This window comes from Lissotriton helveticus, chromosome 2_1 (genome assembly GCF_964261635.1).
Source record: "Lissotriton helveticus chromosome 2_1, aLisHel1.1, whole genome shotgun sequence".
In the NCBI taxonomy this organism is placed as follows: Eukaryota; Metazoa; Chordata; class Amphibia; order Caudata; family Salamandridae; genus Lissotriton; species Lissotriton helveticus.
Genome location: NC_136059.1, coordinates 448964639 through 448982398, shown reverse-complemented (window position 1 = coordinate 448982398; position 17760 = coordinate 448964639). Strand labels below are relative to the sequence as shown.

Sequence of the window (17760 nt, the reverse complement as noted above, 5' to 3'; positions counted from 1 at the left end):
ACCCCCTAATTTGTTCTACTCACTGATAAGTCTGTTACTTTAGCTAAGCCCATGCTCACTCGCTCGTTTTCTGACTTAGTAAATCTTGAGTCTTTCCCTATCTGGTATAATAAACATATCCAATTAAACAACAGAGTCCTCATTTGGAAGGATTAGACACATAAGGAGGTGATAACTGCAGTGGTCAGCTTCTTTTCATATGGGTCTCCTATTAAATTTCAAGACCTACATTACAAATTTGGAGTTTCCTCGCATTATGCCACCCGCAATGAAAGCCTCAAAGCAATTGTTTCACAGCTTTTTTGGCACTTTCATTCTCACAATCCAACTCTCAAATATAATTTTCTACCTTTAATTGTTCCTCTGACGTATGTGTTTCATCCATTTATAAGACCTTAGGCAAATCCCTTACCCAAACAGACCAATGTCTACAGTCGAATTACAATAAGAAAATGATCTTTAACAACTTTTTTCCCTTCAAATATTGATACAATTTGGTATAAAATTTAATCTACCTTCCACTCAGCTAGTACAACTCAAAGATTATTCTTTTTTTACAATAGATTATTTTTCACTCCAACAGTTCTTTACAAATTCAAACTTTCTACTGATGATAAATGCTGGTCTTGTCATAATGAGAATAGTGACTTTCTACATATGTTTTTTGATCGCCCAGAAGTACATGTATTTTGGTTTCAACTTTGGGATTAGATAAGTGATATTTATTCTATAAACCTGCAATTTGATAAGACTACACATTTTTTTATAAGGGTCATCTCATATGGCATTCCCAATTCATGGTTGGAATTTGTTGACCTATTCATTATCTCTAGCAACAAACTAGGTCACCCAGATAACCCTAGAAACGTGGGTAATAATATTGTATCAAAACAATTTCTGGGTCACTCTGGTGACAGGAAATTAGAGAAACAACCAAGGTAAGCCAAAGAATATCCTTACATATAAAATATGTACCATTTCTGAAAAAACTGAAAGCACACTACAATCAATTACAAAAAAGGTATTTTTAAATACACATCTCAAGAAAATTAAAACATTTGATTCAAAGAAACAAACAAAATTACAGTGAATCAAGAAATTCAGGTATGATCAAAGAAACTGCAAATGAAATTCAAAATAATAGGCTGCAATTGCAAAACAATACATACCAATATCCAATAACCAATAGAAAATATCCAATCATAACTAGGGTTATTCATACAGGTTATTACTAGGAGTGGGCGGAATTTGCGTAGTCACGCTACGCAAAGCTCAGCAAAATGGTAGAAAATCTCCGCAAGCATGCAGAGTTCCGCAAACTCACGGAATTGCTTGTTCCGCCTGTTCGCGAGGGAGTCAATATTGGTCCCAATATCAGCTAATGGCGAAAAAAAATATCCAATGTACACAAACCCTACGGATCTGAGGATACATCTCTTGTGTCCTCTGTGAAAGCGATGCGGAATGGCAAAATTCCCAATCTATAGCATGTAAACTGTGCACATAACAACAAGGACTTTTTACTTAATACAGTACACTGTAATGTATATAATTCTAACATTAGTTAAATATAGGGCCTATTTCAAATAGATTCAACGTCACTGTAGACACCTATGGTGTCTAAAGGCGGGTGTGCTACCTGCTGTGTGGCATTTAAATTACAATGCTCAGCAAAGAAAATTCAACATATGGCATAGACTTTCAAAAGGAAATAACGACCTGAATACCAATAGAAAGAATAACTAAGAAAAGATATGATATTGCAAAGGAAAGAACAACAAATTAACATAAAGACACATATCATGAATTAAAATACAGTAATACAGTATATACAGAATACAGATTACATTAGGTCAAAGCATGACCCACACGTGGTTTTTTAAAGGACAAGAACCAAGTATTTAAAGTCTGCAGGTAGATACCGTTTGTAGAGGTTTGCCATTGAGATTAAGACCTGTTATTGTGGAGTTCAAACGTTCTATCCATCTGCATTCCAACATCATCAGGGTCTGAAACATATTAGTGACTTTACCCATCTTCAACACTTGTTCAATAAATTGCCATTTTAGACATTGTACTGAGCATCCCATTTGTTGGAGATGTTTAACTGGGGGTGCGGAAGTGACGCCACTGCAAATTATGCTCCTATGTTGAAGGGTCCTGTTGGGTAGTCATCCTAATGCAGATTTTTTCACATGGGCAAAAGATGGCATAAATGGCAATCTGAGAATTACATTTCATGTGGCAAGTAAGGGAATACTGAACATTAAGATATTGGAATACCTTAGCATTGAATGTGTTATCACACACACTAGAGGTACCACATTTTAAATGCCAAATTGGGCTTAAACCCTAAAATTGAGGAGTTTGGGTCATAGGAGTAGTGAAAGCAGGAAAGTCAGCTTTCACTAAGTTAATTCTGAATTTTGTTTTACCTCTTTTGAAGGAGAATAATTAGGTTTCTAAATCACTATCTAATGATCTCAAATCTAATGATCTCAAATCTCTTCCAAGATGAGTTCAACTGCTCTCTAGAGTGTGATCCTTGTGGTCTCATATGGTCTGCATAATTTGCGAATGAATGATGTTTAACCACATACTTTTGCATTATTGATGAAGGAATAACGTTTAATTACATGCTCCTTTTTAATATCTGATGTTTGAGACCTTGCAATGGCTAATTTTCTTCCGCTGTAGCTGCTCAACCGGTTGTCAAGAAGGCCAATTAGAAAAGTCATATTGACTATATAATGATGGATTTATGGGGTTATATGAAAGTTGCTGATTGTTATGAGAGAGACAATTTTCCAATCATACTTCAATGGGAACATGCAAGGATGAGAGATTTGGAATCTGTCGGCCATCTCACACACACACACCTATAGCACTGACTAATAACAAACGGAATGTCATGCGGGAGGTAGTTTCGAAATCCAAGAAAGCTATCCATGGCCTTTACTGTATTGTTGTTAGTGAATTTGAAGTATTTGAGTTGCATAGCTTAACTCCGACTCAGATTACGAGTCTCCATAATAACCTTTTTGATACATTGGGAAATATATTCATGAAAGACTATAAAAAGAGCAGGGCCTCTTATACTTCAAGCACAAATGAATGGTTTAATGAACCATGTAAATTCACCAAGAAGGCTCTGGTTCTAGCCTCGAGGAGTAAACAAAGATTAGAGATTTGAGCTAAAATAAGAGGGTATGGGCAGATAATTAGAACTAACAAAGTTTAATGGGAGGCTAGCATCTGGGAGGAACTGTTGATTTCTTTCAAACTAGGGGATAACAAATGCTTTTGGCATTTGGTTGCTCATAGCGGATCAAGACAGCCAGCGTAACCTGATTGCCACATATTGTCAGAAGAATAGGTCAAACATTTTTCAATTCTATATGCAAATGTTAACATTGATCAAGCTTCAACAGTCACCCCACAGCAGGGATCTAATGATCTCCTGGAGGATGACCGGCAGACCGGTTTGCAAAAGGAAGGAGTTATACCGTGACACCCGTTTTTCACAACGCCTTAATGATCATATCAACGCTGTATAAATAATCAATACATAGATCTAAGAATTATCTCGATATTGGCTGAGTCGGCGGACCACCAATACTACGTCTATAGGACCAGGTACCCAAGAGGAGCCGAGGTCCAGAAAAGGCTGTCCCACAACCATACAGTCCTGATGAAGACCCGCCCCTGATGGGCACAACCAGCGATGATGAATCCCAAATGCAAAAAAAGCGCTCGCAAAGGGCCAGATTTGCAGAATCTGGCCCTTTGCGAGCCGATTTTTGCTTCATGAATCTGGCTGTTGGTCCTTATGTGGGAATAAAATCTACAAAATTAATTCATTAAATTTCTCCCCTAAAATTGAGTGCCGAAAGTGGGCTAAACATGCCCCTTCTTCATTCAAGGCTCCACATATGTTGTCCCCAGCATTGGCACATAGCGCACAATTAAAGTCCCCTGCTAGTGTCAGCATCATGTCTTTTACCTTACTTTTCCCCACAGATTTTAGCGATTGCTAAATATTTTTTACAACAATTCCTACTTGCTCTGAGGGAATATGATCGTAGAAGTTAGTCAGGACTATAGAGTGTTTAGCATCTATATCAAATTTAACCAGTTGGTAATAATGGTCATTAGCAAGCAACGTGGTCTTCTTTACATTCATACTGTTCAATATATATGTACACAACCCACCCTTGGCCCTACCACTCAGACCATAACGTAGTCATCCTTCTTATTACAATTTCGCAAATCCACAGAAATTGACAAAGGGAAAGTTGTCACGCAAACTGCCTGGATGAAAGCTGGAATACTGTATTTTTCTCAGTGGGTTTGCGATATAATAATACATATAGATTTTAACTGTCATGCATGATCATTAGATCAAGGAAGTTAATCTACTTTATGCTTGAGGTTAACCTTAATTGGATATTAGGACTTCTTTTGTTAAGTCATTGATGGAGATTACTACATTCATTTCCTAACCCTAATCAAGTCATGAAAACGTCATCAATATAATGTTTCCATGTGGTTATATTGTGAGAAAAGCATTATTTTCATTCGTCAGATCTAATTTTTCAAAAAATGATAGATTTGGGGAAAAATAAACCCCCATATCAACTCCCATAGTTTGATTGTAATACCCCCTAGATATTTGAAGAAGTTTTTTTGCATAGCTATACTCAGCTAAGATCAATAGTGAAATCCTTTGGAACCACCATTGGAGTAGGACGAGTATTCATTATTTTTCTTATCACCTCTACAGCATCCTGTTGAGGAATGCTGGTGTAGAGGGACTGGATATCCAGGGTGACCAACATCTGTTCATTATTCGGAAATGGATGGTTCTTCAATGTTTGATGTCCCGAATATAGGTCTAAGTCTGAGAAAAAATAGTTTTAGAAAGTGCTCAATATTGACAAAGGGGTTCAGCAGTGAACCACAATCCAAAATAATGGGTCTGCCTGGTGGTGATCGAGCATCTTTGTGGATTTAAATTCATTATCACGAATAAACCCTTTTTCTTTAGCTTGTGGAGTGATAGGCTTAATCAATCCAGATATTTCAGTTGTAGGTTCACCTGGTAATTTCTTATAATGCTGAGAGACCTACAATTGGCAGAAACCTCAACATTATAGTGAGTAGTTTTCTGAGTTACAATCACACCCCCTTTGGTTTGATGGTCATTTCAGGCGGGTTTTAACAACTGCATTGCAGTGAACTTAACCTTATTATAGTTCTCTCTGATATATTGTCTCAGAATTTTAAACTCCTTAAAAATCTTATTCTCATATGCAATGACTTCATGCTGCATTGTGGCAGAGGGAGGCTAGAAAGTAGACGGAGGTCTAAAGTAAGTGAGCTTATGTACACTGGAAGAGGGGAACGTTTTTTTCTTCTTAAAATGTAAAATGAATATAGTAACGAGTTATATGCATCATATTTTGTACTGACATGACATTAAAATGTGCAATTTCATAGTACCCAGTTATACTTATTAGTACAAGGCCTCAGCTTCATTACATTATCATAACTGAGGGGCATGTTTACAAGCAAATAAATGGTAGGACACGGGTTAGCTCCAAAACTGCTAACACTGAGGATGCATTGTATTTACAATATTAAGTCTCATCCCTGCATTTTTCCCTGCGCTGGCACTTAATTAGGCTGCCTAGCACCAACGCAGGCACCCTTGCACCGTAATGCAAGGGTGCCTGCATTGAGGGAATGATTGTTTATGTGCAGGAAGGTGTCTCTTCCTGTATATAATCAATCCAGAAAGCGGATTTGTAACTTCTATGTGTACTGCATTGTGCAGCACACATAGAAGTTGCGAATCGTCATTTTTTAATGATTGTTAATGTGCAAGAAGGGGCACCTTCCTGCAAATAAACAATCATTCATGACAGTTTACTATTCTATGTGTGCTGCACAATGCAGCACTCATAGAAACAGCAAAAATGAGGAGAAATAAAGCACTGGTCCTTGTTTCACCATGTTAAGACCAGGTTTTCCTGGTCTCAATTTTGGCGGTGCCTCCTGTTTACTCAACCCTTGTAAATAGGGGGCAGTGTCAAAATCAATTAATAGGCATAGCGGCAGAACGCCCACCGCAACACTCATTGCAACACTCATTGCCCACCCCTTTCACGCTATGTAATGTGTGAAAGGGTGCCTTAATTACAAGGCAGCGATAAGCCACGTTGAGTAAATAAGGCAAAACCCTATCGCCACCGGAATGCCGTTAAAAGTGAAGTTCTTGTGGCGATCTGGGCATGTAAATATGTCCCTGAATGTGCTCAGATGTGCACAAAATGTAGTTAGCCTTATTCTGGCATTATTTTTATAAAGCACCCCACTACATTGCATTAGAGAATATTTGATTGACAATAATAAAGCTTTGAAAAGTTTTGTTAGAAACACTTTATCATTGAATAGAATGACATTATTATTTCATACGTTTAATATAATGCATTTATAGAAATTGCTACTAGTTTAACATATTTCCTTGCCGATTTATAATTAACATAATAATAATCATTCCTGCAAATGTTTCTTTTTACATGTCTATTGTTTAATTTAACATACAAGTTAGTACATTAGAAGGTTAGAAAGTGCTCATACCCATAGCAAGAGGGGGTCTCAGAATCGAAAGGCCTCATTCGTAGTTCTAGTTTAAAAGAGTGTTTCACATTTCTAGGTAAATTCTTTGTAAGGTTGATGAGAATGAACGTGGTAAAGAACAGAACAAGACAGTTCTCAAGAAGATTCGACATCCTATTGGCTGGAAAAAATGAGAAGACACTGAAGGATTGCAACATTACTTCCAGCTGTTTATATTAATGTGTGTTCCTACAGTAGATATCACATGCTGTCTACACTGCCTTTCCTTGATGCTATTCCATATCCATAGCATTAGCCCACATTGAAGCTGAATGCTAACATCTTTATGCTGATGGCTGAATGCTGAATTGCAACCCTATTTAAGCTGTTGCCGATTGATGTTGCTACTGTGGCTGCATGATTATTTTGCTTTGAGAGCCTCTCTTTATGGGTTGGTCAGCTGATTTTACTGATTAATTTAGAGCTTCCTGCTCACTCTCACTCTTGACTCTCAAACTTGAACTCTTAATGGGTTCTTGCTTACACCCATTTCCAACCCGTTCTTTAGAATAGGCATTTCTTTCCTTTATAGAATGCGCTGTATTGCTTATTTGATGACTTGTTTTAATCAACATTTTTACTACCAATTCTGTCATTTGATTGATGACTTCTGACTAATCAAATAAAAAAAAGAAAAGCTTACAAAATCGCCTAATGAGAATAAAACTATTAAAACGAATCAAAACTCTATGGGGCAGATTTATGTTAACTGGCGCATCCCCAGGGATGCGCCAGTTAATGTGCGCCACAGTGCGCCACAGCTCCGCCACCCATGGTGCGCCGCATTTACAATGCGGCGCACCATGGGGCAAAAACGGCACAGATGCGTGACGCATCTGTGCCGTAAAGGCGGCGCATTGCTGGAGTTGCGTCGCAAGCGCGATGCAGCTCCAGCAAGTCTCGGGGGTGCCCTATCTGACCAATGCTGCCTCAAGACCTACGCCTGCTTCAAGCAGGCGCAGGCTTTTAACGCAGCATTGGCCTGAAAGTGACTGAGTGAAATCTTATAGATTTCACTCAGCCACTTTTGCGAGGCGCACCTGCCCCGGAACGCCCACCCTGCGCCGGAACGCCCACAAGCGGCGCAGGGCTTTACAACGTGACGCATCTGCCTAGATGCGTCACATTGTAAATCGTTCGTAGGGATGCGCCACGTTTACGCCGCCTTGCGTGACGCAACAGCGGCGTAAACGTGGCGCAAGGGCCTCATAAATCTGCCCCTATTTATTTACTGACCTTTAAGGTATTTTTGTGATTGTTGATTTTGTGATTTTGAGCTCCTGATCTTCTCACAAATGACAGCAAAGGTCTGTCACAGAGAAGTGAGAGAAAACTAAAGTGTAATCCAGTGCAGGGTCTAACTTGTTTTGGTGTGAGATAGAGATATTAAACTGATTTATTTAAAGAAGATTTCCACCTAAGCAGGAGTTCGGCCTAAAAAAGAAATGCAACCTAACCTTCCGAGAAAATAGTTTTGACGTACAATTTAGTCTCAAAAAAGTCTGGGCTGTGGGTACAAAGCTGATTCCATGAGTCAGAATAGATATTTCTGAGGCGTTTCGATTATCTGTGGCTAAATTGAAGATATGAGCAAAATTGGAACAAGGTGAAGTAATCATTGGTAGAATCTGCTCCTGTTTTGTTTCTCTCTTGACTGGTAAGGGCTTTGTTGGTAAAATTGTCCTTGCCCTGATCCCTGCCCCTAGTGCTCCTTCATCCACCCGCTCAGCCTAAAAAAGTGTGGCTCTATGTATTTGAGATTCAGGCCAAGTTTTGGCAGAGCTCGTACTAGGTTGTGGATTAACTTCAGTCTCAGATTCACTTGTTATCGATGAATCTTAAAATGTTACTTGTTGGTAATTGGGATGACTAACTAACAGATTTGTTGTAGGATCCTTCAACACATGAGCAGAATAGGCTGTGACATCACTACTGAACCCCCTTTTGAACATTTGCAAAACATGGGACACTCAATACAACATCTAAAATGGCAATTATTGAATATGTGTTGAAAATCGATAGGATAAAGTCACTTATGTTTTTCAGCCCCTAATGAAGTTGAAATGTAGAGAGATTGATCGTTTGAATTCAGCAATCACAGGTCTTAATTTCAATGATGAAACTCTACACACGGTATCTACCTGCAGACTTTAAATACTTGACTCTTGTCCTTTAAGGGCCTCTTGTGGGTCATGTTTTGCTATACTGTAATCTGTATTCAGTACATACTTGTATTACTGCCTTTTTATTCATGATATGTGTCTTTATTGATAATTTGTTCTTTTCTTTTCCATATCATATCCATTCTTGTTTATTCTTTCTACTGGTGTTTGGGCCTTTATTTCCTTTTTGCAAGTCTTTGCCATATGTTTAATTTTCTTCGTTGAGTATTGTCATTTAAATGCCAGAGGGTAGGCATCACACCCACCCTTTAGACTTCAGAGGTGCCTACAGTGACACTGGATCTTTTTGAGAAAGGACCTATATATAGTTGCCTATATTTAGTAAAAAGCCCTAATTTGTGTGCACGGTATACATGCTTCGAATGATGATCATCCCAAATATAAGCAGCTCTTCTGGTCAGTGTTTTGTTTGATTAATATGGCCCTAATATAACTTAAACTCCCTTCAACTGACGCAGTAGGAGTAATTTTCTTCAAAATGTCCACGGTTGTCTGGTAATGTTTATGTACACTGTAGGTTATTAAATCAATTTTAGTGTCATATCACCGTTTGGAGTGTTTGTTAATGCCCTCGCTCACGCGGAAGAAGTGAATTGCCATTCACAATCCAACCTGTGACTTTTGACGTCATTGGCCTAGAATTTAATTTTTAATTGAGGGCGTCTATTGATACATTGCGTCCGGGGAATACTTAAACTACAATTCCCAATCCACCTTGTGGCCGTTGATGTAATTGAGCTACAATTCCAAATCTATTTATTTATATTGATTTCTATCATATACCTTGGATGGATGCTCCCACAATATTACTCACCTTATTTTCATGTACATTTTGAACAATTTGTTTGAAGGTTGGGAGACTTTGTCCCAGCTGTGCCGCTTTTTGACCCATAGACTTTTGATGTATATTTTTTCCTTTGAAAATTCTTTGGCCATCATCAAAAATCCTGTTAAAAATTTCTAGTGAAACTCTTTAGGTAAGCTGTTTTTGGTGATGATGGGCTTTACCTTCTTTTCCCTTGCACACTTTCTTTTGGTGTATCGCTCTTGAACTCTTTCTCTTTCTTTATTTCAGGTTCCTTTCTTCGAAATGCCCTCTTGACAAACTGTCCTGATGATGGCCCTGGTCAATTTTAGCGTTGGAGTGATTTGTTGACGCACAGTTTAATAACTTGTGTGAATAACCCTTGTTATATTGGATTTTTTAATTGAATATTGGATATTGTTATGTGTCGTTTTGCAATTGCAGCCTATTATTTAGAATTGTATATTAGCTTCTTTGATCACACCAGAGTTCCTTGATTCACTGTAATATTGTTTGTTTCTTTATTGTAATGTTTTTGTTTTTTAAATGAGTATTATGTGGATTTAAAAATACGTTTTTGTAGTTGATTGTAGTGTGCTTTCAGTTATCAAGCAAGGGAATATTATTGTATACTTTTGGATATTCTTAGGCTTACCTCAGTTGTTTCTTTACTCATTGCTGTTGCTATGCAAATCATTGCATCTAATTGGAAAGGACACTATCAAAATCTCGTTTGTTAGGTGCTGGAATATGATATGCTATAAACATAGACTTGATAGAGCTGATACTAAATCCATGCACTTGACAACTAAACAGAATTTGTTATAGATGCAGCTCACATCCTTCATATCTAGGTGACCCGTAAACTCGCCAACTACAATTATTATTGTTGATCCTCCATGACTCATACATAGTATTATTAGTCTGTTTTATGTATGATGAATACATTGTTTATGCTTACCTTTATCCTGACTCCTCCCACACTCCTCCTCTCCTATCTCTCTTCCCTCTTATTTTTTCCAAAAATTCTAAAAATGCCTTAGTGGGACTTCTTATAGCACCACCTATGCACTTAGTGGATTATATCTCTGTTTTATATTTCATGAGCAGGTCAATTGTTTTATTCTCTCCCTGTCAGTTTGTAATTTTATGTTATTTGATCGTTCTTCAAAACAGTTGTTTCAAACTAAAAAGAAAAGATTAACTCCTTAATTGGGAGCTTTTTTTCTCAGAAAAAACATATGTGCATAGTTTTGTTTCCGTGCATGAGGGCTATTCTGCATTTTCCCGGATGCTTGTTTCCGGTCCAGGGAGGACCTGGTTTGGCAGTTCGGACTGGACGGTTCCCACAAGAAACAGGGTCAAGACTGATTTGCATATGGTTGGGTCCAAACTGGGGTGGTGTGGTGAGCAAAATAATGATGGATTAAACTCAGATCTTTGTGACTGGTGGTGAATGTTTCCATTGTCCAGCAATCTGTCCATCAATTGTTTCTTTTGCATATGTCACCCTAAGTGGGAAGGGTATGCCCAGACGCGGGTCCCTTGCTCACTACACCAGTGGATTCATGCTAGCCTGCCTGATGAAGGGTGATGCCCTGAAACCGGTCCCAGGATGCTTGTTTCCACTACAGGGCGGACCTGGCTTGGCAGTTCGGGGTGTACCTTTCCCACAAGGAACAGGGTCAAGACTGATTTGCATATGGCTGGGTCCAAACTGGGCTGGTGTGGTGAGCAAAAAAATGATGGATTAAACTTAAATCTTTGTGACTGGGGGAGCATGTTTGCATCGTCCAGCATTCTGGCCATCAATTGTTTCTTTTGCATATGTCACCCTAAGTGGGAAGGAGGAGTGTGGCTCACTGATTAGAGCGGCAGACCCTGATGCAGAGGTCTGGCCCGGGACCAGGGTTCAATTCCCGACGCGGCAGGGTCCTGAGCCCAAATTGTCCACGGACTCGATAATTCTCGCCTCGGTGCCTATTCTAATCATGGGGTCCCACGCTGCAACTCTGGGCAATAGTTGCTTAATCTCCACTACGGCGGCCCACCCGCTGCGGGATGCCTGGCTTTCACCCTGGGGATACCCAGTAGGGGTTATCTCACAGGGAAAAGCCAGGACGGGTTCCCAAGGCAAGCGCCTTGATGCCTTCGGGTGATACGTGCGCTATATAAGTCGCAATACATTTACATACATTTACAAGGATATGCCCAGACGTGGGTCACTCGCTCACGACACCACTGTATTCAAGCTAGCCTGGCTGATAAAGGGTGATGCCCTGGAACTGGTGAAAAACCATAGGTGGTGATGCCCTGGTCCCAGGATGCTTGTTTCCAGTCCAGGGAGGACCTGGCTTGGCAGTTCAGGCTGGACTTTTCCCAAAAGGAACAGGGTCAAGACTGATTTGCATATGGCTGGGTGCAAACTGGGGTGGTGTGGTGAGCAAAAGAATGATGGGTTGCACTCAGATCTTTATGACTGGGGGCTGAATGTTCGCAGTGTCCAGCATGCAGTACATCAATTGTTTCTTTTGCATATGTCACCCTAAGTGGGAAGGGTATGCCCAGACATGGGTCTCTTGCTCACTACACCATTGGATTCAAGCTAGCCTGGCTGATGAAGGGTGATGCCCTGAAACTGGTCCCAGGATGCTTGTTTATGGTCCAGGGTGGACCTGGCTTGGCAGTTCGGGCTGAACTGTTACCACAAGGAGCAGGATCAAGAGTGATTTGCATATGGCTGGGTCCAAACTGGGGTGGCGTGGTGAGCAAAAGAATGATGGATTAAACTCAGATCTTTGTGATGGGGCGGTGAATGTTTGCGTTGTCCAGCATTCCGCCCATCAATTGTTTATTTTTCCCAACTCTAGACAGGGCAGGAAAAACAGGTCTGGTGGTTGAGGAAAACATACAGATTATTGTATTCCACCCACTCTGCCAAACTCTAACTGAAGCCCCTAGTTTGTCTCACATTTTGGATAATGCTCTACGGTCCTGGGGCATATTCAGTAACATTTCACTCAATGCATAGCTGAAAGCGAGACATCAGAAATGCGCAATATGTACAAACATATGGCACATTTTTTTTGCCTCACTGTGCTGACTCACTGTATACTGTCTAGCGTCAACGCAGACACCATGTCTGCGTTACTTACAAGCAGGATTGTTTTTGTGCAGAAAGGGACACCTTCCTGTACCAAAATAATTGTTAAAGGCATTTCTTTTTTTTCTGTGTGATCCAGAATACATCACACATAGAAAAAGGAAGCAATGAGGAGAAATAAAGATATTTTGCCATGTTACAACTGGACCTGGACGGCGTACCATTTTGACACATTCCCAGGTTTATAAATCTTTGTGAATCTGGGAATGCACCAAAATCCATGGGTGGAACATGCACACTCCACCCATGGAACACCTCCTTGCCTCAAGGTAATGCCAGGCAGCGAAATGTGCTGACTTGAGTTGGGCTCGGATTCACTAAACTTCTCAGAACCATGCAAGGTGGATTTGCATGGCTTAGTAAAACCCAGTCAAGAGCTTGTGTTGCCTTACATGACACAATGCCAATGTAAGCAGTTGGAATTTGACCTTTTTGCAGGGCATTCCCAAACTGTTTGTCTTTTCCTCCTATTTTTCCTGACCTGTTTTTGTTGGCTTTAGGACTCTGAGCACTGCTAATCAGTGCTAAAGTGCATCTCTGTGTAATTGATGCTTATGATTAATTATCCATGATTGGCAAATTTGATTTACTGGTAAGTCCCTTGTACAGTGCACTGAGTGTGCCAGGACCTAACCATCAAATGCTACTAGTGACCTTGCAGCACTGGTTGTGCTACCCACAGGAGTAGCCCTGTAAATGTGACTCGGACCTGCCAAAGCAGTGTTGGTTCATGCAGTTGTGAACTGCCTTGTTGCCCTGGCAAATTCATCCACTTGCCAGGTCCAAACCTTCCCTTTTCTTACATTTATGCCACCCCTAAGGTAGGCTTAAAGTACCCTGTGGGCAGGGTGCAGTGTATGTGAAAAGTAGGACACGTGCTGTTTTACATGTCCTGATAGTGAAATACGGGGTAATTCAGTTTTTACTATTAAAAGGCTGTCTGTCCCATGGGCTAACAAGGGAGCTGCACTCTAACATTTTACAAGTGTGTCATTACATTGGGTGAAATGGAGTTTGGGTTCCCTGAACTCAGAAATTAATAACACATCTTTTTGTAAAGATGGTTTTTAAATTGTATGTTTGAAAATGCCACTTTTAGAGAGTGATTAGCAAAACATCATATCTGGTTGCCGCTTATACTGCTGTTAAACAGACTAGAACCAATATCTAATTTTTAGGTCCTGGTTATTGATTCAATCATTGTTCCACAATTTTTCTTTTTTTCTTTTACCACATGTGCCAGGAATAGCGAACACTTTTTGTTTCAGACAATATACAAAAGGTCTCATTTACATCAGATGTGGCAAAACAATACATAAAAGCAATGAATCAGTGTACAAAACATCACAATGTTGAACCAGTCTATAATTTCATAAATGCAGAAACCCTACTCATGATTTAATCAAACAACTTTAGTAGTCCTTTTTTGGGATTGCTGCCCATCTGGGACAAACCTTCATGCTAGTAAGGTTTTTAGATTACAACCAATCCCTTAGAGCAGATCCTACTCATATGATATGTTCACCCTATGGTTGAAGATGCTGACGCCTTTCAAGCCCTGGTAGTATTCATGGGTTTCTCTTCAGGGCTATGACTGGGAACATTCTGTTTGTTCTTTTGTTCAGTTCTTTATCTATAGACAAAGCAAATCTTTTTGCTATCTTTCTTAAGTTTAAGAATATATTCTGTTGCCTCTTGTTCTGAAGCTTCAGGGTCACAAAGACTTCACCACTAGCTTCCTTGAACTCCACTGCTGTTCCAAGTCTGAGCCTCTAGGTTATTCTTACTGCTGGGAATTGAAAAAGCTGAAAGAAACCAAGAAAATTGACTTCTATCACCTGTTTTCTGATGAAGCTCCACCGAGCGGGATGAATTTCCACGCTCCGCTGAGGTGCGACTGAAGAATCAACTCAACACCTGCCAGTGGCTGAAAATCCACTGTATGCTGAGTCCCATGCACCGAGCACCGATCTCCGAGGGTGGAGATCCCCACACCGACTTCAATGCAAGCCCTGCTGTGCGGCTGAAAAGAATTGAGGCATCATGTGATCACGGCTGAAGAACTCGATGCAGAGCTTGTTTGCTGCCACATCGATCACCAGCGCATCCCGGATTTCCATGCAAAGCACCTGCCCATCACCCTCAGACCAGAATCGTCTTTGAATCAACTAATCACTTCCCCCTACAAACCGGATTCGACGCATCACCACTCATGCGTGCACCAGGACTGTCGCATTGCCTCCCAAGGACACAGGAACGGACGCATCGCTATGTTTGTTGATGGTTCCCTTCTCTGTGGCTGTTTGGCCTTGTGAATTTTGATGCATCTGAAGGTACATTGTGTAAAATCACGCATCCAAAGATTTCTATGTACAAAGTTGTTCGAAACCTTTAAAAAGTCATATCTTGATACATGTATGTTGGATTTTAGCTTTTTGGTCTTGTTTGGTTTAGATAAAGATACTTTATTTTTCTAAACTGGTGTGGTGTCCATTTGTAGTGTGGTGTTTTCACTGTGTTACTGTGTGCCTGGGTGCAAATATTTTACACATTGCCCTTGGGATAAGCCTGTCTGCTCGTGTCAAGGTACCGAAGGGATGAGCAGGGGCTAATCAAAAGAGCAGGATCCCCTTACCCTTACTAGAAGGTAGGGTCCCTACTTGGACAAAGGTACATACCTCTGCCAATTATAGACTCCTATTTCTAACACAAGCACTTAGGGGCTCATTTATGAGCCCTTGCGTCACTTTTACGCCGCTGGTGCATCACTATTTGTGGCGCACCAGCGGAATAAAAAATGTGCCTTGTTGCACCATATTTACAAAGTGACGCATCTAGGTAGATGCGTCACTTTGTAAACCCCTGCACCACAATATACCTGCCCCAATTAGCAAGGTTTATCTCAGAAGTGATACAAATCCTCGCGCTAACTGCCAAATGAGAGATTATCGCTGGAAAACCAATGATAATCTCTTGAAGTTTGGCGTTAGCTTGATGATAGGGGCTCACAAACTTAGCCATGATATCCACCTTCCATAGGATATCATGGCTAAGTCAGGAAAATGGACCGAGAATCAACATGAGAGAAAGGGCTAGAGTAGACACTCCTGTACCCCAATTACATTTTTTATATAAACAACTAAGGAGTGACTAAATGTGAAAAAGACTGACGATATCCGAAGGATATCCGAAGGTGTAGGTTCCTGGCGGGGAGTCGCGGGTGTCTGAACCTAACACCGCGTGAAGGTTTTCCCGCATCGTCAGATCTGAAGGAGAAACTCTCTCCCTCTTCCAATGTTTTCTCAGCTCCTGTGAAATTCAGAGAGTGATCACGGGCAGTAACCGTGAGTTTATCTAATTTTTCACATTTAGTGCCCCACGGTAAAGTGCGCCTTAGCGCGCGCACACCACCGGAGGCCTGCCTTTTATCTATTTCTTGGTCCTGACGAATGCTGAGCGTAATAGCATTAATAACAGCAGAAACATGTTGACCGTTTATCTTTATTAAAGGACACAGGTTTCCTAACATAGAACCAAGTTTGTCCATACACACTGTTTTCATTCAATACGGGTTGACCCTAATGAAAAAAATGTTTGGGTACCAACCTTGTCTTTTTTAACCAGCACTCACATATCAATACACATTTTTGTTTGAGCACTGTTACATTCAACACCAAGCTGCTCCGCTGTAACTCAGGCGTTGTAGCACACTGGGGGGGCACTCGGCCACCCCAGCGGGGACCCGATGATGAAGCATGTCACCAACTAGTGGTGAGTGAGGGTCCTTCTTTATAAGGAAAGAATTCCCCCCTTTCCCTTATCGGCTTAACTGGGCTTATTTTGTTCCCAGTAGCTGTCATTTCCCAAAAATTCTTTTTGGGTTTCACTTGTCTGGGTTAATGGGACTTTAGTAATAACCACTTATCGAAGGTGGTTTTCTGTTATTTCATAAGTCAGGAAAATACCAGGGGGCATATTTACAATAAGTGGTGCATCCCTGCATATCAGCAGGAATGCGCCACTTATTGTGCGCCATGCCTACGCCAACATGGTTGCGCTGCATTTACAATGCGGTGCACCATGGGGGTAAAAACGGAAAAGATGCGTGACGCATCTGTGCCGTAAAAGTGTCGCATTGCTGGAGTTGCGTCGCAAGCACGACGCAGCTCCAGCAATGCTCGGGGGCCCTATTATTCCAATGCTGCGTCAATCCTTACGCCTGCTTCAAGCAGACGCAGGGTTTTGACGCAGCATGGGCACCAAAATGACTGAGTGAAATCTTGTAGATTTCACTCAGTCACTTTCAGGAGGCGTTCCTGCGCCGGAACGCCCCCCCTGCGCAGGAACGCCTCCTTCTGGCGCAGAGCTTTACAACGTGACGCATCTCCCAGATGTGTCACGTTGTAAATACCCCGCACCATGGTGCATCTTTTGCGCCGCCGCTGCATCACAAAAGTGATGCAACGGCGGCGCAAAAGCATATTTTTCTCTGGAACGCCCCCTTTGCATCTCATTAGAGATGCAAGGGGAAGCGTAGAGAAAAAGGGTGCTAACCTGCGAATTTGCGTGTTAGCACCCTGTTGCTGATAGGGAGATAATTTTATCTCCGCTTTCTTGGGTTTTAAAGCCAAAAAAGCGGAGATAAATCCCTTGATAATATGCCCCTCAGTACTTTATTTTATTATTCGACATAGCTTAACTGTGGCAAAATGTCAGTGCCAAAAAGGGTTGATGTTTTACACTTTTTTATTCAAATGAATGAATGAATTTCCACCTTCAGGCCTTCAATTTACCCCAACCTCCATACCCACTATCACTTTGTTTATTAAGCATTTACGAACATCTTGTTCTTGCCTCTTTTTTTACTTTTTATCCCATTTGCTTCATGTTTCCTGCTATTGTACAGCATGACAACTGCTGTTTTCCGT

The 17760-nt window shown here is 40.8% G+C and overlaps 1 protein-coding gene across 2 annotated transcripts in view; it reads right to left on the bottom strand.

Annotated features, from left to right (window-relative positions):
* Positions 1-17760, bottom strand: part of LOC144818042 (granzyme A-like) — a 150695-nt gene that overhangs the window by 32568 nt on the left and 100367 nt on the right. The gene's annotated exons all lie outside the window — the stretch shown is intronic.